This window comes from Tamandua tetradactyla, chromosome 15, assembly GCF_023851605.1.
Source record: "Tamandua tetradactyla isolate mTamTet1 chromosome 15, mTamTet1.pri, whole genome shotgun sequence".
Taxonomy (NCBI): domain Eukaryota; kingdom Metazoa; phylum Chordata; class Mammalia; order Pilosa; family Myrmecophagidae; genus Tamandua; species Tamandua tetradactyla.
In genome coordinates, this window is record NC_135341.1 from 69,607,494 (window position 1) to 69,634,938 (window position 27,445).

At 37.3% G+C, this 27,445-nt stretch overlaps 1 non-coding gene across 1 annotated transcript; it reads left to right on the top strand.

The window, feature by feature from the left end:
- Positions 1-21,581: 21,581 nt before the first annotated feature.
- TRNAG-UCC (transfer RNA glycine (anticodon UCC)) lies at positions 21,582-21,652 on the top strand. The gene has a single exon. It is a non-coding gene; the product is annotated as a tRNA-Gly (tRNA).
- Positions 21,653-27,445: the final 5,793 nt, after the last annotated feature.

Below are 27,445 nucleotides of genomic sequence, written 5' to 3' on the forward strand. Positions count from 1 at the left end.
GAGCAGGGAGTAAAGTACACAAAAAGGTCTTGCCTCAGTACAGGAGAAGTACTTATCCTGAAACTGAGTACTACCATAGTTCTGCCTAACAATTTTGAAAAGTAAGACTGGAAAGGATCAAACTGTATCTAAGTAATTTAACCATTACCAAAACAAAGCTCCATAATTCTTTGTATTCTTATCTTAAAGAATCCAGTGTAAGCAAGAAAGAAAAAGATCAAATAAGAAGGGCTTTTTCTTCCAGTAAAGGAAGGTATGAAGGTTAAGTTCACTTGTCAACTTGTCCAGGTTATGGTATCCAGTTGCTCAGTCAAGCAAACACTGGCCTGATTGCTATTTGATTGCTATGTGAGGATATTTCACGGACTTAAATCATCAGTCAGTTGATTGCATCTATGGGTAATTATATCTACAATCAACTGAGGAGATTGCCTTTAATAGATAGAGAAGTATCATCCAAACAGTTTAAGGCTTTAAAGTGAGAAGTGAGCATTTTAGCAGTCAGAAGAGAGAAAGTCACAGGAAGCAAGAAGTTGGACATCAATGGATCCCAAAAGAGAAGAGAAATATGAGGATATGCTGCCATGTGCCTTGCCATGTGACAGAAGAGTCAAGGATTGCTGGTAGCCAGCCCCAGAATACCAGTCTTCAGGAAGAAGCCATTGCTTTGATGATGCCTTGATTTGGACTTTCTTTCAGCCTCAAAACTTCAAGATAATAAATTTCCATTGTTTAAGCCAGCCCATTGCATAATATTTGTCTGAGCAGCCAAAGAAATTAAAATAGAGGGATAAAGAAACACAAAACATCAAGCACTTACCAAAGTATAATTTACAATGGTATCCAATCAAAATTTCCAGGCATACAAAGAAGCAGGAAAATATCATCCAAAATGAGGAGATAAAATAATCAATCAAAACTGTTTAAGAACAACACAGATGTTAGAATTATCAGAGAACTATGTTAAACTGGGTATTATAACTGTGCTCATCTGTTCCAAAAGTTAAGCAAAATAAGGAATATATTAACAAATATCAAAATCAAACTTCTGCAGATAAAAACTATAATATTGTGATGAAAAAGTACAGTTCATGAGATTAACAGAAGATTAGACATTGCAAAAGAAAAGATTAGTGAACTTGAAGACATAGCAATAGAAACAATACAAAATGTAACACAGAAGAAAAGGTAATTTTTAAAAATTGAATAGAGGATCAGTGAGCTGTGGGATAACTTCAAGTAGCCTAATATATGAATAATTAGAGTCAAAAGGAGAGGTAGAAAATCTATATGAAGAAATAATGGCTGAAAACTTTCCAAATTTGATTTTTTTTAAAAAAACTATAAACCCAGAGATCCAGGAAGCTCAACAAACCCTAAGCACAAAGCAGAAGGAAAACCACACTAAGACACAGCACTAAAAAATGATCAAAATCAGTGATAAATATAAAATGCTAAAAGCAGTGAGAGAAAAAGTATTTATTCTATGGAGGTAAAAATAAGGATGACAGCAAATTCCTTGTCACAAACAATGTAGGAGAGAAAACAGTGGGAAAATACCTCTAAAATATTGAAAGAAAAAAAAATTGCCAACTACAATTTTATGCCAAATGGAAAGATATATTAAAAATGAATGCCAATAAAGACTTTTTCAGGTGTACAAAAGCTGAAAGAATTTATCAATTTTGAAAAGATAAAAGAAAGTGATAGACATTGAGCAAAATTGATCAGCGAAAAAAAGATACCAATTCTTAATATCAGAAATGAGGGAGGTGATAGCACTACAGATTCTATAAACATCAAAATAATAGTAAGGTAGCAATATATCACTTTATGCCAATAAACTCTGCAACTTAGATGTGCACACAGATCATTTGAAAGATAAAAACTGTCAAAGTTCAGTTAAGAAATATACAGATAACATGAATAGCCCTTTACTTACTAAAGGAATTGAATTTATAGTTAAAAACTTTCCCATAGGGGTGCCTCTGGGAAGATGGTGGAGTAGGGTAGACTGGATTCATCCCTGCTCCATAGGAAAGACAAGGGAAAGGGAGAAAATGACCTGGACTGCAGACTGGAGCTGGGGATGGGCGGCAGTGATCAAACAAGGTCTCTAGTATTTGATAGGGGCAAGAGAGGTGGGGAGAACAGGACAGGGAGAGTGGGGTGGGTCTGATCAGCCATGACTCCAGGTGGATGCACACGGTGGCACGTGGGGAAGTGTGGCTATGAGGGAATTGATGTTCTCTCCACTCCAGCCTGCTGCAGATGCTGGCTGAGGAAACTTCCTTGCATGGCTCCCCAGCTGCCAGTACCCATAGGGATCCCAGAGGCATGCTTAACCATCCACAATGAAAAGCCGCACCCCTGAGTGCTGGGAGCAGTCACCCAGCTGGGCACTGTGGATAAACTGCTCCCCCAGGTGTTGGAATTGGCTCCCCATACGCCAGGATCATTCATCCCACTACCATACACCAAGAGCAGCCCACCTGCCCGCATGCCATCTTTTCAACAGCTACTTCAGTCAGGGAAGAGTGGGCCTGAGGGGAGGAAGTGCCTCAGAAGCGCCAACTACTGGGAAGAAATGGTAAGTGCAGACTGGCAAACTCCCTATCTGCCTAGATTTTTTAAATATATTTTTTCTATTTTTTAAATGATTAATTTATGTTATATTTTTATTTATATATTTGATATATTTGTTTTATTGATTTTTTATTTCATCTTCTTATTTTTTTAAAATTTTATTTCCCTTCTTTGTCAAGAGTCTGAGTACATTCCCAATATATCTTGGAATGTCTCCTTCTGACTTTGGGGCTGCTACTGCTGAGATGTTATTTTTTATTTTATCAAACTTATTTATTTTGAGAAGGGGTGCATGGGCTAAGAATCGAGCCCAGGTCTCCCATGTGGTGGGCAGGTATTCTGCCACTGAAATACCTGTGCAACCTTGCTTAGCTTTTAGTAGGCCCTCAGGTAGAATTGTACCCTCTACATGAGATCTGGGCCTTGGTTTGGTCGGGAATTATTGACAAATCAAGTGCAAACGGGAACCTTCTATGCATAACCAAGTAAATACAAAACTTTAGAGGAGTGAAGGAAACTAACTTGCAAAATAGCCTTATTAAGATAATCAAATGCCCTGAACACAACAGAAAATCACAAAACACATGAAGATACAAACAGAAATGACCTAGCCTGGAAATTTTGATTGAATGCCATTGTAAATTATCTAGTGTGAATCAAAACACTAGAAGGGACATAGAATGTAGAACAACTACTCAAGAATATTTATAAAGAAATAAAAGATAATAAATGGTGTGCTGGTTTGAAGGTATTATGTACCCCATAAAAGCCATATCCTTTAATCTTCATTCAATATTGCTGGGTGGATCTTTTTTATTGTTTCCATGGAGATATGACCAACCCAATTGGGGGTGGTAACTTTTGATTAGATGGTTTCCATGGGGATGTGTCTCTACCCATTCAAGTTGGTGTTGCTCACTGGAGCCTTTTAAGAGCAAACTATTTTGGAAAGAGCCAACAGAACTCATGTAGTCAGAAACTTTTGGAGATGGAGAAGAAAAACATCCCCTGGGGAAGCCATTGAAGAAGAGTGGAGAGAAAGTTAGCAGACATTGCCACGTGCCTTTCCAGCTGAGAGAGAAAAACTGAACATTTTTGGCCTTCTTGAACAAAGGTATCTTTCCCTAGATGCCTTAGTTTGGGCATTTTTATGGTCTTGCCTAAATTTGGACATTTTTCCATGGCCTTAGAACTAGAAACTTGCAACTTAATAAATTCCCTTTTTAAAAAGCCACTCAGTTTCTGATATATCACATTCTAGCAGCTTACAAACTAAAACACAGGGAGACACAAAAAGATCATAAAGATGAATTTGAAAGATTAAATATAAAAATGACAGAACTCACAGAGATGAAAGATACAGTAAACCAAATTAGAAATATATTAGAGACACGTGATAGCAAATTTGAAGAAGTAGTAGGAAGAACAAGTGCTAGAAGACAGAACAATTGAACAAGAGTGCACAAAAGAACAAATGACAAGCAAGATGGAAAAAATGGAACTGGATCTTAGGGAAATTATGGACAGCAAAAGATGTCCAAATAAAAGAATCTTTGGTGTCTGAGAAGAAGAGAAGAGTAAGGGACATGGAATTTTAGCTGTATATATTAATTGGGGAAAACTTTCCAAACTTTATAAAAGAAATATGCAAATCAAAGAGGGCCAATGAACCCAAAATAGAATAAATTCAAATAGGCATACTCCAAAACACATATTAATCAAACTGTCAAATGTTGAAGAGAAGCAGAGAGTCCTGAAGGCAGCACAAGAAAAATGATCGACTATATATGAGGGAAAACACATAAGACTGACTTCTGCCTACTCAACAGGCACCAGAGAGGTTAGAAGGCAGCAGTATGATATATTAAGATCCTGAATGAGAAAGGCTTCCAGCCAAGAATTCCTTATCCAGCCAAGCTGTCATTCAAAATTGAGGGAGAAATTAAAATTTTCAAAGATAAACAAAGACTGAGAAAACTAGTTAGCAAGAGACCTGTTCTATAAGAAATACTAAAGAGAGTCCTGTCAGCTGGAAGGAAAAAAAAAAGACAAAAGAAGGCGATCTGGAGAATGGCACAGAATTGAAGAGTACCAGTAAGGGCAATTGAAAGGATAAAAGAAACAGGGAATGGGAAAGAATATATAGATATGATAAATAAAACTAAAGGATAAGATGGTAGATTCAAGAACGGCTTTTAAGTGGTAACTTTGAACATTAATGGACTAACTCACCAATTAAAAGATACAGACTGGAAGAATGGATTAAAAAAATACAGTCCATCTCCATGCTGTTTATAAGAGATGCATCTTAGACACAAGGACAAAAATAGATGGAAAGTGAAAGAATGGAAAAAAAAAAGATGTTCTATGTAAACTGTAACCAAAGAAAGCAGAAGTAGCTATATTAATATCAGATAAAATATACTTTAAGTGTAAAGACATTATAAGAGACAAAGAACACTACATATTAATAAAAGGAACATCTCACCAAGAGGAAATAACAATCATAAATGTTTATGCTCCCAATTAAGAAGCTCTAAAGTACATGAGTCAAACATTGGCAAAACTGAAGGGAGCTATAGGCATTTCAACAATAATAGTGTAAGAATTCAATACACCACTCACCACTATAAATAGAACAACCAGACAGAGAATCAATAAAGAAATAGAGAATGTAAATAATATGATAAATAAATTAGACCTAATAGACAGATAAAAATCATCACACCCCAAAACACCAGTATATACATTCTTCTCTAGTGCACAAGGGATGTTCGCCAGGATAGATTAAATGCTGGGACATAAAATGCGTCTTTAAAAATTTCTCAAGTTTGAAATTATCCAAAGCACTTTATCTGTCCACAATAGAATGCAGCTGGAAATCAGTAATCACCAAAGAACCAGAGTTTCGACAAATATATGGAGATCAAACAACACACTATTAAATAATCAGTAAATCAAAGAGGAAATTGCTGAAGAAATCAGTAAACATCTGGAGATGAATAATAATGAGAATACAACATATCAGAACTTACAAGATGCAGCAAAGGCAGTACTACGAGGGAAATTTATTGCCCAAAATGCCTGAATAAAGAAAATGAGAATGAGCAAAACTTGAGGACTTAACTGCTCACCTGGTGAAATTAGAGAAACAACAGCAAACTAACCACAAAGCAAATTTAAAAAAAAGAGAAATAACGAAGATTAAAGCAATAATAAGTCAACTGGAGGAGAAGAACAACCAAAAACAATAGAAAGAATCAACAAACCCAAAATTGGTTCTTTGAGAAAATCAATAAAATTGATGGACCCCTAGTCAAACTGACAAAGGAAAAAAGAGAAGAGGATGCAAATAAACAAAATCAGAAATGAGAGGGGGGTCATTACTATGGCTCATGAAGAAATTTTAAAAATTGTAAGAGAATACTATGAACAATTAAATGCCAACAAACTAGACAATTTAGATGAAATGGACAAATTTCTAGACACACATGAGCTACCTATATTGACATTGCTTTAATAAATAAGATATACTGTGTTCATCTGTCAGAACATTCAATAATATTGAGATATTTAATCTCCCCAAATTGATTTACAGATGTAACAAAATTCCATTGAAAATCCCAACAGGTTTTTTGTTTTTTGTTTTTGGAGGAATTGACTGACCGATTCCAAAATTCATTTAGAAAATCAAAGGACCTAGAATAGCCAAAACAAATTTGAAAAGGATGAACAAATTTAGAGAATTAACATTGCCTGATTTCAAAACTTATGATGAAGCTACCAAAATCAGAATAGTTTGGTATTGGCATAAAGATAGATAAATAGATGAACAGAACAGACTATGGTCTAAAAACAGACTCACACATATACAAATGATTTTTTTTTTTTTACATGGGCAGGCACCGGGAATCAAAACGGGTCGTCGGGCTTGGCAGGCAAGCATTCTTACCTGCTGAGCCACCATGGCACGCCCTATACAAATGATTTTGACAAAGATTCAAAGGCAATTGAATGGAAAAAGATTAGTCTTTTCAACATATAGTGCAATAATAATTGGATATCCAAATGCAAGAAAAAGTAAACTTTGATTCCTAGCTCACACTCAAAAAAAATTAAAATGAATCATAGATCTTAATGTAATGTTTAGACCTATAAAACATGGGGAAAAAATCTGTGACCTTGGATTAGATAAATACTTCTTAATATAACACCAAAGCACAGTCTGTAAATAAAATGTTGATAAAATAAGGCTGTCACTTGTGATGGTTTAGAGGCTTTATGGACCCCAGAAAACATCATGTTCTTAAAGCTAATCCATTCCTGTGGGTCTTGGGACATTTTGATTAAGTCATTTCCGCTGGGGCATGTTCAGGTGGTCTTTAATCCTCTTACTGGAGTCCTTTATAAGAGGTTGAAATTCAGAGAAAGACACAGATGCTCAGAAAGAAAGTTACAGATGCAGCAGCCAGAAGCTGAAAGTAATGAAATGAAACCTGGGAAAGAAGGGAGAGACCAGCAGATGCCATGTGCCTTGCCATGTGACAAAGGAGCCCAGGATCAAAGAAATGCCTGTTGATGCCTTAATTTGGGCATTTTCATGACCTCAGAACTGTAAGCTTGTAAACTAGTAAATTCCCATTGTTAAAAGCCAGCCTATTTCTGGTACATTGCATTTTGCCAGCCAACCTGACTAAAACATCATCAAAATAAAAAATGTCTCCTTTTTGAAATACACTGTTAAGAGATTGAAAAAATTAGCTACAGACTAGGAGAAAATATTAGCAAATCACATATCTAATTAAGAATTTGTGTCCAACTGTAAATCTCAACAACAAGAAAATATACAATGGGAAAAGACTTGAACTTGCATTCACCAAAGAAGAAATATGGATCACAAGTCAACACATAAATAGAGCCTCAATATTTTGAATTAAAATCACAATGAGATAGCATTGCACACATATTAGATGGCGAAAACCAAAAAGATTGACCATACCTGCGGTTGGTGAGAATGTGGAGTAATTGGAATTTCCCCTCTTGAGATTGTAAAATGGTTCAGCTACTTTGGAAAGCCATTTGATAGTTTCTTTAAAGGTAAAACATATACCTATATATAAACTAGCCAATCCACTTCTAGGTGTTTACCCGAGAAAATGAAAGGCTGGTGCACAAATGTTCATTGCATTTACCTGTAACAGCTGAAAACTAGAAACAGCACAAAAGTCCATCAGCAGGTGAATGGATAAGCAAACTGTGGTATATCAGTATGATGGAGTAGTACTCAGCAACAAAAAAATCATTGAACTGTTGAGATAAGCAACAACATGGATGAATCTCAAGATAATTATGCTGAGTAAAAGAAGCCTGACTGAAAGAGAGAGAGCATAATGAGGATTCCATTCATAAAAATTTCTAGAAGATGAGAACTAACCTATCATGACAGAAAGCCGGTCAATGGTTACACTGGGATGGGGTGGGCATGCAGAGAAGCAGGAGGGAGGTATTATAAAAGGCCATAAGGAAACTTTTGGGAGAAATGGATATATTATCTATATTATGGTGACAATTCCATAGGTGTAAACATATGTTAAAATTTATCAAATTGTACACTTTAAATGCATGCTTTTTGTGCTGTGTCAATTATCATTTAATAAAGCTGATAACAAATTTAATATGAATTAAGTAGAGATGATTCTTCCTTTTTTATAAGAAGCCAGAAACCCTTTAATAAAGACTTGAGGTGATGTCCAATGACTCCACAAGTGATCACAGGTGTTAGAACCTGATGAATATTAATTTAAGGGGCCCTCTTTAAGAAATGAAATAAAAATTACTATAAAATAGGTACAAAAGTGGTTATCAATAAGAAATCAGAATGTCTTTAAAATTTTAAAACACTGGCAAATACCAAAAATAGCACAAAATCTATAAAATTGAAATCATTTCTATATTGACCACTTAACACACTTAATACTTGTTGTGCAAACTCTTTGACCACTTTCTCCTGTAACAATGATTTTATGAAAACATTGTCTATTGAGAAAACAGAACGGTAATTCAGTCTTTCCTTTCTATGCTTATAGAGAACATTATGTAGCAGTATTTATCATATTCCTAACAGGAACAACTTCCTGTTTGGCTTCATATAGATAAGAACTGAATTCTCTGTTGGCAATTTTATATTTATAATGTTTGGAAGACTTTCCCTAGATAAGCTTCTGGCTCTGTACATTTCAACCCAGATTTCCCCTAACAACCTATGCACTTTCAGTTGGGAACACCATAGCACCCATTTATATTGTGTAAAAACCTCTGACCCAGAAAGTTCTTGACATAATGGCAGGTGAGTTAGCACTGTTGACAGAGGGAGTGTTTCTAGAAGGCAATTCTAAACTAGGATGGCAAGAAATACCTTCCTAACCACGGAAGTAAGTATGACCCATGCCATATATCCCACTTTAACTTCATCCCCAATAAAACTTTCCTTTACCCAGATCCTAAAATATCTCTAGTCATTCCAGTGATACCTAACCACAGAAGAAATATAAAGCAGCAGGGAGGATTGGCTGTGGAAAAAATACAGTAGTCTTAATTAATTGCAGTTAAAAACACTTGCTCTGAAGATTTTGGAGACGCAAAGTACTGCGGATGCTTTGTTAGAGTCTCTTCTAGACCCTTGGAAAGTTTTCTGCAAGTGAGGAATCCTGAAGCTTAAACTTTGTTAGTTTCATAACGAAATGACCTTCGAAATGGACCATTTTTATTACACCACCTTACTTTCTCCATCCTCTTTGCTTTCTCCATTCATGCCCAAATCCCAGCTTCTCTCGGTTTTTTAATTTAGGGAATAATGACAGGCATTTTGCTTTATATGTGATCCATCTTGAGAGCTTAGCTACGTTCTCTTATCACATATAGGGGAAGGGACTGAAGATACTTTCTGCAAAATGAGGAAGTGCTGTGATAAAGAGGAATTTAATATATTTTGCTTAAAATATAATACTATATTTAATATCTTGCCTCAGATAAGAAACTAATGTGCATGTACATATTGTTTTTAATTAAGCATATGTTAGTTTGAAAATTTTACTTCTCAGACATAAACCAGGTTCCTAGATTTTATTATTCCTACTGGAATTAAAACTTCAATTAACTAGAATTATCAGAGAATGGGACATTTAATTAATTTTTTTCTGCTGAACTTCAAATCATTAACCAAAACATCTTTGGTTTCATTCCTTGTTGTTCAGAATCTTGGAACATTATGAGCAGAACTTTTCTCATATAGCAAAGAGAATAGCCTGAATCTAAACTAATTTGATTGATTCTATTGTTGAATCGTTTCAGGAATGTGATCTGGAAGTCAATTCTTCTCATACCAGAGGTTTGGAAAATGTAAGTGTTCTTAATGAAAGCACTCCCTGGGGAGTGCCCGTGTCAGCTGCAGCTCTTAATGCTGAAGGTGGCACAAAACCCACCAAGTAGCTCACACCACAGATAGCTTGAGTGATTAAGTATGCAATTAGGTCCAAAAGCAGCTCTTACTTCAGAGAAGACTTGATCTAAAAGTTCCAAGTTGTCAGTATGAATCGAATTTCCTCTGTCTTTGCTCTCTGTCCTCTGACCCAGTAGTTTCAAATGCACATTCTCTACAGTGTTTACTTCAGCAGAATCATGCTCTACCCCAGAGGTAAGAAAATATTGCCATGGTCTGAGAACTCACCAACTTACACAACACAGGGAGCTTCTCAGTCCCAGAAAACTAGCAAACATCTCCTTCTGTCTTCTGATTGAGTTACCCACCTGTTCTTGAACCAGGCAATACATGCAATGGGGGAATGGGGGGCAGTAAATACAGCGGTTGGCATAATCTGGGCACACTGCTAAGGAAGGTGACAGGGTCTGTTCCACACAAGGTCAATGGCTTTGGTGTGGTGTGGGAACAGGTAGTGAGGACTAAGTTTTCCAAAGGAAAGTAATGGTAAGGATGCAACTAACAAGTGTCCACCACAATATCCATGAAACTGATTAGGCTTTAGTGTCAGTCAGTTAGGATCTCACAGCTGGATTCCATCATTTATTGTTTAGTGGATCACAGCCAGGTTAACTCTGTTTAAGTCAGTTTTCTCTTCCCTAAAATGGGGACAGTAATCCCTACATTCCAAGGTTGTGGTAGAGACTGGTTAAGATACTTATACAGAGTGTCCAGGGCATAATATCCGATAGATAATTGGTGCTTAATCATAATAATTGTTAAAATGCCTCAGTCCTATGAATGACTGCTATTAAAGTGAGCAGCAGGGTATTCTCTCTTTTACAAAGAACAAAGGGCCAGTTTGTCTAGAGGAAGAGCAGCCCTTGACTTCTGGAGGAGTTGACTTTGCGCTATTGGCTTGACACAACTTACAGAAAATTCCCCTGCAGACCCCCAGTGAGAAGGAATACAGGTTGGAAATGTTCCTGGGATTCCAAATCCAAGTTGGAATTCACCTGGCTTGAGAAATTATGATGTGAACGGTGATTGATTTCTAGGCTAGCTCAGAAATATCAGTTTAGTCTACAGCTGAAAATTAGCACCTCCACAGTTAAATTTCATGCTCAAAATCATAAATCCATCCATGCCAGAGTTTCTATGGGGAAATTAGATTCATAAATGACTTCTAAATGAATTTTCAGTACATGCTTCCCTATAAAATAGTAGGACAGTTTAGTCTGGCTGTGGTACCTACCACAAAGACATATCACTGAGTAAATTAAAATATATATATTTACAAAATCTTAATGAAGATCACTTTACACACACACACACACAATCCCCAGGGGCAAGAGGTAGACAGAGAACAACAAAACGATAGATTATTCAAAGATATGTAACACTTCACAAGGTAAACTGTCCAAGCCCGTTCCCTTTGCTATCCAGATAGTCATTGGTTCTTTGCCACGTTGGAACATCAATAAATGCTATGTATTTGTATTTCTCTATAAAATGCATTTTTACATGTGTGTAATGTCATTTGAGAACCTTAGGTTTTAGGGTAGAAGACACAAAATTAAAAAGAGGGTTCTCTTTGACAATCAAACTGCCAGACTAGACTAGTACATATTTCTTTCTTGGCGCAAACAATGAACATGATTAGTTTCTGGAAGGCCATCAGGTTTCCAAGCATCCTCAACACCAATGGAGTTAGTGCTTCTTTTTTTTTTTTTTTTTTTTCACATTCACGGCTCACCCCCCGCCCCCTTGGAAGGTTGCAGGTGTGAAGCAGCTGTGCTCAAGGTAACATCTCATACATTTGCACAGCGTGGCAGACTGGGCTCACCTCACGTCGCTCTCTCTCCCTCTCCCTCTCTTTCTGTCTCTCTAATTTGAGTTTACAGGATTTCACTCTAGTGCTCAGTAGCCCTTATGGCCTGGGAGGGCTCCCTTAAATCCAACCTAAAACCCTCAGGCTGCAACAAGGATGTCTCTTTTCTCATTCTAATCTGTGAAGATTCGAGCACAGCAGGTCAATCTCTTCTGTGTTAAGGCCTTTTGTGAACTCAAAATTCATTATTAAATTTCCCCTATCTTCCCCTCTCCTGGCCATGAGATTATCTCCACTCGTTTTCAATAACATCTTCTTATTTACAAACTACTTTATCATTTCTCTGCTTCTTACTCTATCCCAATTTCACCCTTCCCTCCCTGAACAGAATCACCACTTTGGTTGAGGCTGGCCAGGAAGGAATGTATAAGAAGAGAACGAAGCCACCGTGAATATTTCATCCTCAGACACACGTGGATTTGAATCAGCCCTGTCACTTACCGTTTTTGAACACTCACACAAGCTACTTAACCCATTTCAGTTCCTTAATATGTAAAATAGAGAAAACTTCTAGTGATATTGTGAGAAGTAAACAAAATACTATATGGAAAAAAAGTTTTCCTGACACTAGAGAAGGCTCAATAGATGTTTTTACGATGAAGTGACAGATACGACAGTTCCCCAACAAGTTCTCCTTGAATTCCTTTCCCATTTCTGTGCATTCCCTGCACTGGCTCCATGCCTCTCACCTCCAACAGCCTGCACATAGGTCTCTTCTTTGCAGGATTATCCTCAGGCTACTGGAGCCAGAAGTAGCGAGTTTACTCCCTGGGAGTTTCATGGCCTTGGGTGGTCCTTACCAGTGAATGATTTTACAAAAATATGAAAACCCAGTCCCCTCCCACTTGCTTTATGGTGATCAACTCTTAACTTACCCTCAATTCCCTTGTAAAATCAGACTAAAGTTTTCCTCTATGAAACTTTGTCTGAGATAGCATACTTTGCTTGATTTATTTCTTTTTCCCTTCTTGATTCTCCCACTTCCTTACTAGTTTCTCCTGGAGCCCTTCCTTTAAAAAAAAAACAGTTATATTGCAAATCTCAGGATCTGCTTCTGGGTCCTGACCTAAGACAATCACCAACATAATTATCAGTCTCACTTCCTCATAGTGCGAGTTGTTTGAATGCCTCCGTTTGAGAGATAACATCAACTTTTGCTCAAATGGACAAATGTTCTGAAAAAAAAAATGCCCAAACAGGACAAGTTTTTCAACTCATCACACTGTAAACAAACTGCAAAACATATTGAATTTATTTAGTGAATTGCCAGAAATAAAGGAGGTTGTAAGCAGGTGGCTTGGGCATTTAAAAAGCAATTCACGATAATTCACTTTTTAGAAATCGCTTTACCATTTCAGGCCTTGTTTCTAAACTATCAAGCCAATGAGGAATAAAAAATTTCCCAGCCTGGCCTCCATTCTGCTCTGCATTAAGGAATGTGATTTCAGTATGTCTAAACTCGTCCCCTCCCTTGCAAGGAAACCAGGATTAGCATTAGGTCCTGAGAAACTGGGACAGGGCCTCTTACCTGCATTACCCTGGAAAAGGGAACAGGAGGATCAAAAATCTAAGAGACTAAGCACACACATGCACTGACATTGGTGTGGGAAGAGAAGAGTCGAGGTGAGTTCAGAGGAAAGAACAATGACGAATACTCAAGATGGGGTCAAGATAGTTGCCATCAAGACAAGTGGGCCATTGCCTCTGTGCTGTGCGGGTAGTCAGACCTGCTCAACAGTCCAGACGCAGGGAATGTAAAGCTAAGGACCACCCAGGATGAAGTCTATTGTAGTCCATTTTCATGCCACCGCTCCTGAAGTGAATCACTTAAAGGACTTAAAATAACTCGTTCCTCTTATGACCATCTCTTAAATTTGTTTCTACTCTCCCTGCTACATTCCACTCCTAGATTCATCAGAAATTAGTCAGTGAATCTACTGTCGAGAAACCAACATGAATCAGTGGGTTTCATGCTCCCCTCTGCCCAGAGGGCAGTATTCTCTGTGTCCTAGACAACGTGAGCTTTGTGACAGCTTTTTCTTTAGAGGAGTCCAAAACACCAGCTGTATTTCAGCAGTTGAGACTGCCAAAAAGAAATGGAATTCTACATACATGGGGCAGTACCACCACTATTTTTCATATATATTTGCTTTCCTGAGTTACATGGGGGAATGATCTACATTTTTCTAAATTAAAAATTAATCTGGTCACTCCCTTCCATTTCTCTCATTTTACCAATTCTCATTCCAATAAGACTGAGTTTGAGGCCCTCCGAAAATGGAAGGGCTATGCTTCTGTTCTGTCGAAGATTACCCTCCTTTCTGTAGTACATTTAGACTTCCTACAAAATCCACCCACACAACTGCAACGCCATCCATTGTTTTTGAATTGAGCTTTCACATTTAAATTGATAACTACATGAAGGATTTTTAACTACTTATATTAGACGAGTTTTATTTTTTTCCAAAAGATGGGGAATCACTTATTCATTTTTCCCTCACTCTTGCCAAGGTCACAGCATGATAAATACATTGAAAAAGCAGAGCACACACCACACATGCACACACATTTTTACAAGGTCTTTTTTCCCTGTTGTCATGGTTTCCATTGAAGCCTATTACCTATGGTAATCCTATTTGGATGATGTTTTGTTTGTTTGTTTGTTTTAAATATCACATCATTTCCACACTTCATAAGATGGTACTGGTCAGGAATTTATAACTCTCATTCTCAATATCTAGTTCTCTTACTCACGTCAGCCTGTTTTGAATAAGCTGCTTACTTACACTTGAACCCATTTCATTACATAATTGAGGTGGTGTCTTAGATAACTTCAGGCCTTGAGCTTAATAGAAATGAGTTCTTCTCAAGGTCACTGATGACCTCTATATTGTCAATTACCATGTTTAAATCCAATCCATTTGTCCTCCTCTTATTTGACCTTTCCAAACATGTTAACACAATTGATCACTATCTCTGCCTTGAAACATGGTCTTCACTTGGCTTCTAGGTCATCATACTTTTTAACTGTCCCTTCTCAGTTTCATCATCTGTTTTCTCCACATCTCCCTGGATTCCAGGATTCAGTCCATAAGCCTCTTCTCTATGAAGTGGTCTCAGTGATCTCATGCAGTGCCATGGCTTTAAATATCATCTCTATGCTAATGACCATCAAATTTCCAACTTGGACATCTTCTCTCAATTCCATACTCATAAATCAGATGCTGATTTGATGGCCCCACGTGAATATCTAACATATATCTCCCTACTAACATGTCCAAGTATCTCCTTTTCCCTACAATCTCCCCTTGTCCCTGCCAAAAAAAAAACACCTCCTTCAATCATCATCTCAATTAATTTAGTTTCATCCTACCAGTTACTTGGGTCAGATATCCTGGGGTATCCATAATTCTACTTATATGTCCAACAATCATCTGTGAATCTTTTTAAATCTATCTTCAAAATATATTCAGAATTTGACTACTTAACCACCCTACTACCTTCACCTTAGTCGAGCTTTGTCTGGATATTTTGGTAGCCTTTTAACAGATTTCCTTCCCTCTGCCCTCATTACTTTTCCATCTATTCCCAGTCAACATAGCATCCAGAGTGATCCTGTTAAAATGAAAAACTGATTATATCACTCAGCAGCACAAAACCATCCAATGTGCTTCCCATGGGACTAAGATCAAAAAACAATGCCCTACACCCAAATCAATAGGTCAAGCCCTTGATCTCGAGGCTTGCTCTGTGAAGCTTATGCATGTAGCAGAGAAGCTCAGTCTACCTGTAGGTTTGCCTAAGAGTTATTCTGGAGGACCTCTCTTGTTGCTCAGATGTGGTCTCACTCTCTCTAAGCCCAATTCTGCAAGTGAAATCATTGCCCTCCCCTCTACGTGGAACATGACATTCAGGGATGAAAGTTTCCCTGGCAGTGTGGGAGATGACTCCCAGGGATGAGCCTGGTCCTGGCATTATGGGATCAACAGTGCCATCCTGACCAAAAGGGGGAAAAGAAGTGTAACAAATAAGATATCAGTGGCTGAGAGAGTTCAAATATAGTCAAGAGGCTACTTAGCAGGTCACTCTTATGCAAGCTTCAGTTAGACATTGCTACCTACCATAACTTGCCAACCCCCAACAAAAGTATTCTTGCCAATCCTAAAGAATACCTAGGGTGTTATATAAGATTCTACAAATGTTACTTGCACTAGGGTAACTTTTCAGAAACCTACAACCTCCAGATGAGTCTCTGGACCAGGTAAATCCTGAAATGCAGAGGAGCCGGCATCTCTAGAACATTGACTAGTTCCATCCCCCTATTCCATCTTATCCATAGCCCTTCCAACATGAAAAACTTAAAATGGGCATAGCCCAAATACCCATAAAAAGTGAGAGAAAAATCAAAGGTGATGGTGGAGTTATACAGAGAAGGAAGGGTTTAATAAGTGAGTATGATTGCTGAATCATTATATTGATATTTCTTTTAGCCTCCAATATCTTAGAGCAGCTAGAAGTAAAAACTTAAAACTATGGAATTGTAACCCATACCAAACTCTGAAATCTATTCTACAACTAATTGTTGTGATGTGCTTTGAAATTTCTTGCTTTTTTAAATATATATATTATTTTTCACAAAAAAGAAACAAAAGAGAGACATATTAATCAATACAATGTATGGAGGATTTCAGTTAGTCCCTGACTCAAGCAAACTGCATAATTTTGGGCGGGCCACAGTGGCTCAGCAGGCAGAGTTCTTGCCTGCCATGCTGGAGACACGGGTTCGATTCCCGGTGCCTGCCCATGCAAAAAACAAACAAACAAACAAACAAAAAACTGCATAAAAACATAAAAGACAATAGGATAAACATGAATGTCATAAAAAATAAAATAATAAATGGTGAGTGCAAGGGTAGTTCAGTGGTAGAATTCTCACCTGCCATGCGGGAAACCCAGGCTCCATTCCCAGCCCATGTACTTCCCAAAACAAACAAACAAACAAAAATTCAACAAATGGTGCTGCAACAACGAGATACTCACATGGAAAAAGAATGAAATGTGACCCCACCATACAGCATACGAAATAAATAAATAAATGGATTTTTAAAAAGTTGGTGAACTCTGAAAAAAAATGTCCTTACTATGAATTATTAGGTCCCATGTGGCCCCACCTTCCTTATTTCTGTTATAATTTTCCCTCTCATTGACTCCATTCAAGTAACCCCAGCCTCTTCACTGTTCCCCATAAAAAACATTGGCAGGCATTCCTTGCTGCATGGCCTTTGCATTTGCTGTTCTCTCTGTCCAAATTTCTCATTCTTCAAATATCTTCAGGGCTAGTTCTCCCACTTCCTTCGGTCTTGACTTAAATCACCTTCTCAGTGAGCCCTCCTTCACCCAACCTATCTAAAATGTTCCCTCCTTCCCTCCTTTATTATCATCACTCATCACTATGTAGCATGCTATTTACTTTGCTTGTATATTTATTTCATTATCTGTCTCACTCACTAGACTACAAGATCGATAAAGACATGAGGTTTTTTTCCTGTTTTGTTTACTACCGAATCCCCAGATCTTAGTGTCTGAAATGAATGTTTGTTGAATGAATATACAATGTGCAGTAATTAGAGAGACACTTTTATCTAATTCATAAAAGAAGGTAGATAGAGTCTTAAAACAGTGCAAGACATCAGACTAGAACCCATGCCCTTCCAAACCTAACATTCCCACCGTATGCAAGTCATTGGATGCCCTGGATTGAGAAGAAATGGGTTTCTCCAAAATCGCCAAGCACATTAGGCTAGTAAGAAATTATTCTGTGCTAGATTACTTAGTGAGGCTTTACCAAGCCCTCAACTTTCTTCTATGCAGTGTGCTAGCTTAAACTCACCATCCAACAGTGCTAACTTTATTAGGACCTACACCATTGTCCCCTTCTTTGAGGTGTGTGTCAACATGAAGTTTCTTGGCCTTGATAGATCAAAAAGAATTATGTGTAGTTTTCTTATAAAGTGGATTTTTCATGAATTGAGGAAGTTAGGTTCCACAGCTTGGAGGTTCAATTCCCTCTGCCTGATTCTGCCTCTCCCTTTGTCTTCCCGATTTTTACAAGCCGACTCTGTTTTTGCCTTCTCTTTTGCTATTACTATATATTTTTTAATTTGGAGAGACATAGCAGGAATCCTACATAGTTCACCTGGAAGCAACCAAAAATTAGTCAAGGAGTGAAGTGCCTGAAATTTTATTACTCAGTAGAGACCAATTTAGATAACTTTTTAGAATTGTGGCATGTCTTCCAGTTTTGTTTGTTTGTTTTCCTGCTTCCCTAATTCCATCATACCTAAGACCAAGGGGGACCCTCACGTCCCATATTGTATTGCTTATCAGCACGAAGATACCTGTAGTATTTGTACTTGTGTGGGTCTTTTGTTCATTTAGAGATTTGGGATATTCCTATTAGGATATTGAAGATTTGTTTCATACAGGGAGTTATGCAGCATCTTCAGGGGATCTGAGACCTAGAAAACAGCAGTCCTATTCAAGGAAGACCATGCTACTAGGGAGCCCAGTTATCAATCAATGTACCACAAAAATTAAACTGTCTCTTATAACAGCAGTTGAAGCACTGAGGGCAATGAATTCTTAGGGGGTGGCAAAACAGATGAAATCCAGTCATCACATTTTACAACAGATTTGTTGCTTGATAAAGTACAACTGGAGAGCAGACTGTTAGCAATAAGGCCATTTCTAAGAATAAAATGAGCGTTTGTAAAAGATCCGTTTGAATTATTAACTCCAAAAAAGTGGCTGGAGAAGAAAATGTTTGCTGATATCACTGGCTTTTCTCCTCCTATGTATGATTAGAACAAAGGGAGGCACAGGGGAGCAGGCGGAAAGAAGTGGAAGCAAATTTCCCTCCGACATAAGGAGGCACATTTTCATGCAGTGCCTCATTGGTACATGGAGAGGCCACCTACCAGGTAAAAGAAAACACTGCGGCCATTGTGAAGGCAAGCAGATGCGGGAGTGGGGGAAGACGACACTCGTTTTTACCAAATACCATCCCCCCACTTTTTTTTTTTTTTTTTTTTTTGCTTGCAAAAGCATTCCTTTAATATCAAGTGGATGCATCTAGCCTTTACTTTATTCCGAGCACCATGGATTTCCACTCCCCACTCTCAGCCACCCCAATCCAGATTCAATTAAAAATGAAAGCCATTTTGGAGGTCACAAGGAAATAGCCAAGGTGACCCTTGAAATCTTTTTGCTTGTTGAAAGTCACAAATGGAGAATGAATCAATATGGAGAGATAATGTTAGTGTTTACCAATTCAATACTTTTCACCCCATTAAAGATGAGATTTGAAATCTTTCATCTGAAGCAAAGCAGAGAAACATGTTAAACAGGACACAACCATCAGTGCTCACCTTTGACTTATGGGCTGGTTTTCTCCGTGTTGTAAGGAGGCAAACAGATGCATTCCGACCCTAGAAAAGAAGACATTAAGTACAGAACTGAGTCCAGGAAACAGAGCCTGACTATCACTGATATTGAAGATCTTGGGATATGATGTAGACTTTTCCTTTGCAGATGAATAGCCCTGAGACCCTCCTAAGTCTTCCTTTTCAAATTCTGTTGGTAAGAATTCCAAAGGTCTTCTTCAAAGAACGTGAATGATGAGCTTTGAGAACATGTAAGTCCCATCGACCATAAATACTTTTTATAAACAATGTCAGTGTTTTCTGTTTACTTTGTTGTTAAAAAATAAGACCTTTCTTTTATAAAATAATTGAAGGTAAGATAAGTTAAATATTTTAGAGCGCATAAAGGATTAAATTGCTCTTGTATTTAAAAGAAGAAGGGAGTAGAGTTTACATCTCAAATATTGCAGGTTTGATCAGAGTACTTCAAAGAATATACAGTAAAAGACCCAGGACAAGGCAAAAGAAAAAAGTAAAAAAAATTTTTTTAAAGCACTAAGTACATGCTTAGTCTAAACATCTGGAGAGTGAGAAGCACGTGATCAAAAGCTACACAATCACCACGGGTAGACAGACGTGTTCGCCAAACTCTGGGATAGCAACACTAGAGTATTTGAAAGAAATAGTTCTAAGATGAATTATTATTACAAATGTTTGTTTTTGGTATTTCACTTTCTAAGGGAATTCATTATATAACAGGATGAAGGAACATTTAGAAAGCCAGTTTTAGGATTTGGATTAATTTTATTCGTATTTATTTTCTATGTGGTAGGCACTTTTAACAAATTAACTCATTAATCCTCACCGAGTACAATGAGGTAAGAACTCTTACTATACTTTATTTTTTTCAGATAGAAACTGAGGCATGGAGAAGTAAGTAACCTGCTAGTAGGATGTAGAGTTTGGCCCCCAGTGTCTGTGCTCTCAACTAACCCATTGGCTCTCATTCTATGGCACATTCAAAAAAAATTTAGTGAGCACCTACTGGGTGCAAGGGGCTGAGCTGCGGTAAATTAAGCATTTTCCTTTTTTCAGAATGCCTACAGATTAAGAAGAGACATGGCACAAATGTCTGCAGCTGAAGGAAGCATGGGACAAGTCACCTTGTCTTAGATGTCTGCACTAAACAGAGAAAACTCCACAGTCCCTAAGAGGTGCTCCAAGGAGACTGGGAAGTGGGAGGAATGGAAAAGGATTTAGGAGGAAGGGACCAGCAAACATGACGAGGATAATTATGAAGTCAGCCTCCAGTAAATACCATCCACATTTTAGAAGAGAGTGTTCTATGGGGGAAAATGAATCTTTGTAAAACGCTAAGCTTTTGACAATTTCAGTGTGCCCTAGACTTAGTGAGGCTGGGTCTCTTAGATCAGCCCCCCATCTCCCGCTCCCAGCAACAAAGGAACTGATCAAGTCCTTGCACATTAAAGATATATAATTCAGCTAGTAACAACCAATGAACATAGTTAAAATTAAAATAAATCAAAATGAAAAATACTGACAATGCCAAGCGTTGCTGAAAATGAGGAGCGAATGGAGCTCATAAACCATAGGTAATAGTATAAAAAGGGTCAACATTTTTGGAAAAAGATTGATTAGCTTCTTATAAAACTAACTGTACACCTACCATATGACCCAGCAATTCCAGTCCGAGGTATTCACCCAAAAGAAATGTAAACAGACATTCACAAAATGACTTGTACAAGAAGGTTCTCGGTGCTAGATTCTGGAATTGCTCAGGTGTCCATCAGTAGAAGGATGGCTAAACATTCTGTGTGATATTCAAACAATGGAATATGACCAACACATGACATGGATGAACCTCAAAAACATTATGCTGAGTGAAGGTAGCCAGACACAAAACACTACAATTTATACGAATACAAACCCACTTATATGAATTTCTAGACTTGGAAAAAGGGTTATAGGGTGGAAACCAATCAGAAGAATGATTGGCTTGGGAGGGTCAATCAGTACAAGGATTTCTGGGAAAGAGCAGGAGGGAAATTTGTGAATCATAGAACATGTTTATTATCCTGACGGGAGTTTAGGTTATATAGATTTACATATTCATCAAAACTGATTGGCCACAATATTTGTATAGTCCATTGCATATAAATTTTACCTCAAAGGGTAAGAAAGGGGTGCATGGGTGGTTCAGTGGTAGAATGATTGCCTTCCATGCAGGAGACCTGGGTTCAATTCCCAGACCATGCATTCCCCTCCCCAAAAATGGTAGGAAAGTAACTAAAAACCATCGAAGCTAAAGACATACACAATATAGTATTTAGTATACTCATGTCTGCTACCTACTTTGAAACATATCACAAAATAAGATGAATTGATGGATGGATAAATAGCTAGGTGATAAAGTGAGTATGTTAAAACATTAACTACAAAATCTAGGTGGTGGATCTAAACCGGTTTACTGTACCATTCTTTGAAGTTTTCTACATGTTCGAAAATTTTCATAATAAATGTTGGAAAAATACAACTGAGGAATATAAATCAATTCATATATATTAGAAGAAAACAAAGTTTGAAGACTTGAATTGCTGCAAGTTAAAAATACTTTGAGGTGAGAACGCTTAGGTTTTTAGTTTTTGAAATTTCTCTCCTTTATTGAAGCATAGAAGGAAATAGTCAAAGAGGTAGCATCCCTGCATTTCATGGCTGAAACAATCTCAGTTTTATGACACACGAAATATGTCTTATCCATATTTTATAAGTAATTTGACCATAGGTTTCAAATGGACTTTTATTTCAAAGAAACTGGTGTGGATACACCAAGAATCAGAATATAATTTCAGTCCCTGGGAGGCGCTAGGGTTTTGTTAAAGACAGTTTTTGCTTGTACAAAATTTGGAGAAGCCCATGAGTGCACAGTGAAAAAAGAAGAAACTACACCCACCATCCTACAACCAAAAGAAAATCACTGTTAAAAGTTTGAGAAATTTATTTCTAATCATTTCTTTTTCCATATTTTAACTGGTTAAATGGTAAATATCAGTATTGTGTAAATATGTTCCATATGAGTAAAAACATTTTCATAAATAATTTCAAGTGCTACATAATGTTATTTTAAGTAGGTATGTCATATTTTACTAAGGAAATGTGGTCATATATGCTGCTTTCATTTTATTTTGCTATCATAAATCAAGTTGAAAGGAAATATCTTTGGGCAAAATGCTCTTTGCGTATCTATTGTCTTTAGGACAAAGAATTTCTGGAAATGTTCATTTAGCAGAGTATCTTAGCAGGCCTGTGGATTAAGAAGAGTCCCCTTATGTTCTTGACAAAGTGTCCATAATGCTACAGACAGCTCAAAGATATTAAAGACAGATTTAATCCTATCCCATGGCTTCCCATTCCAGTAGTCATGTGAAAGGGATTTATTTGAACCCTGTGTCCACCTGGGGAATATGCAGACAGACTGGTTCCTTGGTCAGGGGATGGGATGGGAGATGGGAGATGATAAACTCAGTATGAAAGCATCCATTCCTCTCCCAGAAAGGGAGGAATAAGATATAATCTCAAGTGGGGCAGGAGTCTGGCACTGGAAAAAGGCACTCAGGGGTGACAAGAAGAGCTGTTCTTCTCACAGTGGGAGGCTGTGCTTGAAGCCCTCCCAGGTTGAGGCACCTGGTGGCCTCCAGGTACCCCTGGAGAGAGCAGCCTCTGTACTAGAAGAAGAAAAAGAACCCATATCTCATCAGCAGGAGAATGGAGAAACTGTTTTGTTGTGGGGCCACTTTAAAGCACTGGACATAAGAAGATAAGGTGTTTTTACATCACAGTGGAGAAAGGTATATGATCTGTCAAGAGACCCCCTCAGAAATGAGGATCCACAGCAAAGGAACTTAATTAAATTTAAATTATCCTGCAGGCAAGAGAGCCTTTTGCAAGGTGAGAAAAGATTTGTATCTCTCTCATTCTCTGCCATGGCAAATAACTCAGGTCCAAAGTGTATGGGAGCTGGCTGGCACCAGCTAAAAGAGAGCTCATTGATGAATATACAGAAATTTGGCAAACAGGTTTGGTAGCTTGAAATTGGCCCTGATGGGAGTATTTATATCACGGAAATCAGCAAATGCTACAAATCAGAGCTCTCTCTCTCTCTCTCTTTTTTTTTCTGGGGAGCTGGTTTACCAGCATATCACAGTCCAAATCCAAAGTTCCTTTTCTGAATTCTCTCCCAAATTCCAGTCTCATTATTGTCAACTATTTTCAGGATCTCTCTGCTGGTCTCAAATCCTTTTTATTCAAAGAGACTTCATCATATTCTCTGCCAGGTATGATCTCACTAGAGTGTTCTGCATTTTTGTGAACAATTTACCATCTTCCCAAACACCCACACTAAAGCCTCACATTCAAGTGGCAATAACTTTTTAACATTACTTTATGTCAGACCTTGTGAACTACATACATTCTCACATCTCTTGAAAGAAGGTATTATCCAAGTTCTGCAGAAGAGAAAACCGAAGCTCTAGGAGGTTATGTTACTTAACCAAGCTTTCACAGCTAATAAGTTTCAGAATTATGACTTAAATGCATAAATCATTTAAATCCTCTGACTACAAAATCCATATTTTAACCAATATGCCATATTTTTGACCAATCAGTTAAGTTCTGCCTCCCAACTCTTTTTATATTGCTTTTAATGGAAATAAAAATGCACAAATCTTAAGTGTACATTCACTGTGCTGACAAATAACTCACACTTCCTACCAAGATATAGAATATTCCTTCACCCCAGAAAGTTTCCTCTTCCTTATTCTAGTTTACCTATATGAGAAACTTCCAGACTGATTTCCAAAGTGATTTTTGAAATTTTATATTTTCACTTGCAATGCATAATGATTCCAGTTGCTCTGTATCCTAGCCAACACTTAGTATTGCCAGTCTTTTTAATTACTGTTATTCTAGTGGACATGTAGTATATTTCCCTAATGACTTATCGCACAGACCAAACAGAGAAGAAAATATAGGGATATAGTTTCATGACTTTGGAGCAGACAAAGATTTGGGGTGGAGAGCAGGATCCAGAAAGCATCTATAAAAGATAAAGTTTTATAGTGGAATTCACTAAAATTAAAGTCTTAAGAAAATGATTAAGTCACAGACTGGAAGAAAAGAACACACACACACACACACATATCACAAAGACTTGCACCCAAAATATATAAACAGCTCCTGCCTCTTACAATTCAATTAAAAATAAATACAAAATGGAAAAATACGGGCACAAAGCTTGAACAGGCACTTCACAAAGGAAAATATAAATGGCAAAAAAATCACATGAAAAAAGTACCTCATAGTACTTCATTTTTACCTTCTGTTGGAGTCAATCACTTTTTACTTTGAAGTACAGTTTTTGTAAATAGAATCTTCAACTCAAATTGTGCAAGCAACTTGAAAGTACAATGAATATTTGCGGTATCTTTGTACAGCCAGTGAATATATACATAGAGAGAGACAAGACAGGCCCACAAATTGCCTTAACTGGTTGACCAAATGAATTAACAATATGTATCAAGACATTTTAGCAGACCATTCATATTGTAAGCAAATAAAGCAGTAAAGAATAAAGCAATGCTTAGAGAGAAAAATATAATATATATAGAATGAAGAATAAGCCTAAGAAGGGAAAATAAATACTTCTCAAAGACAGATGAAATGACAGTTTAAGTGTTAGTGTAAAATACGAGAGGAAATAGGATTAGTAGAATAAAAACAACAAAGATAAGGTGAAGCAAAGCTTTTCAAAAATAAAACACCTACTTGTTTGCATAGGCTACCTCCCCATCACTGGGTAGGTAATTTTGCATCTACGAAAGCCCAGGGGAAGCTATTAGACCAAAACAGGAAGCTGTGCATGTGCTTTCAGGAGGAAGTCACCAAGACATGCCTCTTGTGAACGCTGATATGCATCCTGCTTGCCAGAAAACTCAGATTCCTTGTCAGAAATTAGACTCAGAAAATGCACACAGCACCGTTACTGTATCACAGTAGTATTTTCAGATTGGGGTGACATCATCTTGGAATTCCCAGCACACCATAATTTTAACTCCTATAGGGCATTTCCTCCCTGAAATAAATATTGTTCACTAAAGCACTTGTGTGAAACTTACTCATCTGCATAATACATGGAGTACTGTTCAGTATTTACAGTAACTCTGAAAGGAATGATCTAGAACTAGAAGCTTATCCGGACCATCTTCATAATTATTTTAAAAATAATAATGCACACTCTGTTTTATACGATGACCTCAGGATGCAATTCTTTTCAGGAAAAATCAAATCTATGCCAATGCTCTTATTTCTGTACCAAATTTCAAACGAATTTGTATCAATCGTTCAATTCACATGTAAAAGAAAGATTTTTTTTTCTTTACTGATCAGATATAAAGATGTCAGCACTTTGAAACATGGAAATTCTGACCAATAGAAGTGATTTTTGTAGCTTTTTCTTTTTGAGAGTCTCAGGAGAAAAGAAAGCAACCTTACCAAATAAATTAAATTACGTTTCATGACTAGCGAAGTAAACAAAAGGATTAGAGTAACACTCTAGGTGGAATTCTGAGAAAATAGGAGTAACAAAAAACAGAGAAGAATTAAAAGATTTAGAGGACCCTAAAAAATGAGTGTGCTTGGGTATGTGTGTGTGTGTGTGTGTGTGTGTGTGTGTGTGTGTTTAAAGGGGTTTATGAGAGTGAGAGAAAAGAAAAAGAAAAGAAAAACTTAAGAGAAGCTTTTTTTGTTGTTGGAAAAACCTTGGAGAGTGAATTTTCTATAATGGAGCCAATACATGAGGCTATTCTGTAAAGAAAAGTGATAAAGGCAAGAAGCCTTTACTAGATTTAACTTTTGTACTCATTTATTCTTAACTTAAGCCCTCAAATGAGAAATAAAGGATGTTCTAAACAATCTCCTCTCTTTCAGTGCAATCTTTGAAACTCAAAAAATATGTTATTTTTAGGACAAATTAAAGGTACTAACTATATATATATAAGATGCACTTCATTATCCTAAAATGTGATGGGTAGATCTGGTCAGTGTGTCCCCCCCAAAAGCCACATAGATGACTCCACACCACCCCCAGAATGCCTACAACTGAATGCTCATTGGATTTCAGTCAGTCTGCCCAGACTTCACCCCAAACTGTCACACTCCTCTTAGCTTCTAGACCCCATGCCTCCATTCCTGATACTGCCCTAAGAACGCCTGAGTCCGATGCCCTTGTTTTGAACCATTACTGCCACTGTGTTTTCAAAACTTCAACATTCACTTTCTCTCACCAGGCACCAGGTGAATGTCAGCCATGGTCAACAGTACTTGCTTTCTCCCATTTAATAATTCCTATAGGGAAAGGGCCACAGTCAGTGTTCAGGATTGCTATGGTTAGCATTTTTTTTTTTTTTTTTTACAAATGTTCTTTATTTTCCTGAAAATATCTTCTGGAAACTTTATATTGAAGGCAGAAAATGGCATGGACATTGCCAAGAGAAGGCATTGAGCATTCATTTCAAGTAATGCCTACCTAACTGCTTCAAAGTTGAACACTTTGAAGAAGCAGAAACTAAGACATGGCCACGAATTTTCTGTTACAAAGATGATTTTGCCAGCCTATTGCGAAGAACTAGAAAGAGTAATCAATCCCATCACTATCTACCTTGATAAAGCTGGGAGACAGAAATGATGTGTCCATTTCTTGGACATGACTGGGAAGGTTTGAAAAGATGTTTCAGATTTTGCAGTGAATGTATAGACCGAAAAAAAAAAAAGCTAGCCATTTAGGATTCTTGAGACAATCTTGCTTTTCTTGCACACACTGTTTAGAATTTTTTACTTCACTTTTAACATTTGGATCCAACTGTTTTTATTGCCATCTCTCTTTTTTTGGTGTTAAAAAGGGAAAATAAATATATTTGCACCTACTCAAGCACAACATACTCAGATAATAAGCAGAACTACTTAAATAATAAGACCATACCTGAGATGACACCTCAG